Below are 4,162 nucleotides of genomic sequence, written 5' to 3' on the forward strand. Positions count from 1 at the left end.
TTGAATTCGACGAAGAAGATCCATTTAACATACTCAATTCATCAACCCTTGTTGTTACGTTCTTCTTCAAATTTTCCAATGCAACCATAAATTCTTCAAGTTCATCAATACCCTTAGTATCAATTGGTTAACTCCACCAATATTTCCCATTATTATTGTCATCAATATTCACCAACTTGTCTTCTTCAATATTCTCTTTCTTCTTCTTCTCTGCTTCCAAATCTTTACACATATGAGAATAATACTGGTTATTTTGTTGCAAAGTTGAATTCATTAGTGGTCGATGATGACAACAACGAAGATGATATTCTAGTGACATAACGGTCAATAACAGCATCAGCACTAGGATGACCGAAAGTGAAAAGATGTTGGCGCTTTAAAGACTGAACGAAAATAACAATTTCTGCACCAGTTAATATGCAAAGTTCACTAGCTTTTTTGAAAAGACCTAAACAACGTTTTGAGAAAGTAACATGTCTACTGTTCTGATTGTCAATTGGCTAGATTGCAATTTTTCTCCGCCCTTGAGTTTTCTTAACGACGTTAGTGTTAACGTTCATGGTGACCAACTTGATAGCGCAATTGAAGTACTAACTCTTTGTGCCAATCTAATGGAATTGCAGGGAATTGTGAATCTCTGAATATATTGATTGTGACTCGAGGAGATGATTAATTGCAACACGCAGTTATCCACGTTAATCTATCAAATGAACGAACTTTTGAACAATCCAATATTTGCAACGCATGCAGTTATTGCTGCAGGATTTTCTAAATTAGCCACTTCCATCGGTTACCCTTTCGATAGCCTTAAGGCCCTTGTACAAGTGTGAAAATTGATATTTACCCTGAGCATTCACTTAAATGTATTATCTTACACTGAGGGGAGCATCTTTAATGTCTTATTGTGCTTTGGTTGTATATTCTGTGGAATGGAATGCAGGTGGGATCAAGTAGCGGTAAACAACTCACTGGTGCTGATGTCGTCAACAAGGCTAGAACTTTGTCAGGAAGTTCAGGTGACTCAATCAGCTATTTTTGTTTTATGGTAACCAGAAGTGATGCTACTCTGCTCTCCCATTTTGCTTCATGAAAAAAGTTATTCGGATGATGTATGATGTATCAATTGTATTACTGCTTTAATGGGAAATGCATGCATTATAGGTCTTATAAAAGACCGATGAAAAGTTCATAAATTTTCTCGTATGGATGGCTGTTTTATGGACATCTTTCGATCTTAAATGTTAATGTTCTTTTAATCTTTTATGACCATTGAAGGCTAGTATAATGGTGTGGGGTGGTTGAAACTTGGAAGGTCATTGGGTTTTGGAGCTCGCTTTGGTGTTTATGAAATATTAACAGCTTTTTACAAAGGTATGATTTCTTCAGATGCTTAACTGTTTATTAACCATTTTGCCAGTCTTCTGAACAGAAAATCCAAACCTAGACCAAGCAGGATTTTTTCGCATGATTATGTTGGTTTGTGTGCTTGTCTTGTAAATTGAAGTTCTAGAACATCCACTCTGTTAAAGAAGCCATATAGAATTGCCCGAAATAATAGATGAAGTACTTGAAAAAAAGGTTATTACCACATCGGAATAGTTGCCCACCTAGAAGCCACATTACCATATTCCAACATAAATGGTTTTAATAAATTCTCATCCTCAGTTTGTTTTGGACCATATCCAGAACTGTTCTTGATAGTTTATCTATGTCAACAAAGAAGAATTAAAAAACACCATTATTTTTGGAGTAAAATATGTTTTCATAACCATTATTTTCTCAACTATACAAATAGAATTATGAAATTTAGAGCTTTTTGCTATCACTAATATATTCACATAGTTTTAGCGTACAGATGTTATAAAAAAGGGTTGAATAATATGCAAAAATTGAAAGAATAATTGGTTAATTTGGCCATCCTTAATTGAACAAGTTTAATTGGCCATCCTTAACTACAGTCTTTTGCGACAGTCAGAATGTTATCTTCCTTACGAAAGATCAGATGTTTCACGAGAGGGCAAAGCACATTGATGTTCGGTATCATTTTATGCATCAAATTAATGCAAGTGGTGATATTGTGGTGAGCAAGATTAGTACTCATGATAATATGATGACCAAGACACTACCAAGTGCCAAGTTTGAGCATTGCTTGGACTTGGTTAGTGTTAGTTGTTAAGATGTGCCCTCAGGGGCTTTTGTGGAAGAGGTGGAGAATTTGTCTTGAAATGGGTTTGAGTTATGAATTAGAATTCGTGTAAAGGTGGAGATTGTTAGAGTTGTGACCGAATTTTGTTGATCCAGCCCAAAAAGTTTCGCGGTGCAACCCATGTTTGTGATTTTCAATGGGGTCTGTGGTGGTAGCGTAGGGATCGGGCCGATAGGCCCGTGAACCTTTATGTTTTTTGAGCCTACGACTTATTTGTATGCACATATTATATAAGTGCATTTAGTGGGTTGTTTTGTGTATCCAGAAAATACTCATTCTACTACGTAAATTTGTGTGTTCTTGTTTTCTTTTTACTTGTGGTTTGCTTTATTTCTGCACGTTTCCTAACAGCTTTCAGGCTTTCTGCTTTAACTTAATTGGATTAGCCTTATGTTATTTTCAACTTGCGTTATGCTTGACAAATCGATTCTCCCCTAGAATAAAATTTCTGTATGTGAATTACGAAGTATCTATTTTGTCACTTCATTATTCCAAGATTGACGCATGGCCTATTCAATAACTTTGATCCTTCTTACAAATTTCCTTGTTATCATTCAGATATGATGTAGATGTTGGTCCATTGTCTCCTTTAGCTGTTAGTCTTGCAGCTGGATTCTCAGCTTCACTTGCTGCTGCTGCTTCTCATGGTTTTGATACTGCCAAATCTCGTTCACAATGCATGGTTCTGCCCAAGGTGTGTTGCCTTACCAGGGATTCGATCATCTGTATTTGATCATCTATATGATATTTTTCTACATGAAAATCCACCCGGGCACCTTAATGCTCAAAGAAATCTTGGGTGGTCAATTCATGTAGTGAAATATCGTATAAGTATTTGGGAGAGCTTATTAGTTACAGTTACAATGTGTATTTGTTAGTTAAGCTCATAAAATCTGAGTATACATGCTGCGGGATGAGTTGGTGTCGGACAAATTTCTATGGTCAATTCAACTTATCGGCCTTGGAGTTGGAATGGTCAATTCCATTGGGTTATGTGCACAATGTCAACAGTCAATATTATCAATTAACACCTCGATCCTAAACTCTTTAAGGTTTTCTATACGAATCCCTTGTACCTATTTCGCTCTATTCAAGCCTGAAGTAATTTTTAAGTCATCTATATTTGGTTTGTGTATAGCTTTTCTCTAGTGCTGCTGGTCTGACAGGATCTATGCAGGAATTCACTAGTTGATATCAAACGTTTTTGTTTCATAATGTGGCAATTACAGCCCCGGTGCAAAATCATCCGACTTTGATAGGTCTTTTGCAAATGATCTCTCTCTTGTAGGTGGACTTTTATCCCATTCCCCTCTATGGGGTTTAGTATTGGTAGTCCTTGGTTGGATGATGGAGTAGACGAGAATGTATATTTGCAACCGTATAATTGGTGCATCTGTAAGTGAGGATAACGGGTCAAAAGTAGTTGAAGCATTCACTTAGTAGGATTATAGCCGATACAGGACCTGATGTATCCTCATTTTTTACACTCTTTATGTGCAGTATGTATCCATGGAGAGGATTTCTCAAATGGCAACTTCCCGGGAAGAGATTTGAGAGTTTGACCGGGATCCATCCTGCAGATCGGAATATCTTATTTCGTGGCTTGGGATTGCGGATGGCACGGAGTGGAATTGCATCCTTTGTGGTTGTAGGTGGTTATCTTTTTGCAATTGACAAACTGCTCTCTTAGTGAAGGTAACAAGACTGGATGAATTGAGGAACTAAGCAAATCAAAATATGATAAAAGAAACATTTTTGTTCTCTGTAACAAAGCTTGGACAAGATCATGACACATTCATTTTGGCAGTCTCTATTTAGATTTTTTGTAGTTTTTAAAATTTGGTTGTTCAAAATCTAATTTAGTATAAACCGAAGTGTTGCGTCTCATATGATTCAACAATGTAAACGGTTTATATTAAATGAGTGAGATGCATATATCGTAAGCATAATTGGTGT

The 4,162-nt window shown here is 36.4% G+C and overlaps 2 pseudogenes; one reads left to right on the plus strand and one right to left on the minus strand.

The window, feature by feature from the left end:
* Positions 1 to 4: 4 nt before the first annotated feature.
* LOC124894777 lies at positions 5 to 560 on the minus strand (annotated as a pseudogene).
* A 147-nt stretch (positions 561 to 707) lies between these two features.
* LOC124894778 lies at positions 708 to 4,010 on the plus strand (annotated as a pseudogene).
* Positions 4,011 to 4,162: the final 152 nt, after the last annotated feature.

The sequence above is a fragment of the Capsicum annuum genome, unplaced genomic scaffold (assembly GCF_002878395.1).
Source record: "Capsicum annuum cultivar UCD-10X-F1 unplaced genomic scaffold, UCD10Xv1.1 ctg77373, whole genome shotgun sequence".
Classification (NCBI taxonomy): domain Eukaryota; kingdom Viridiplantae; phylum Streptophyta; class Magnoliopsida; order Solanales; family Solanaceae; genus Capsicum; species Capsicum annuum.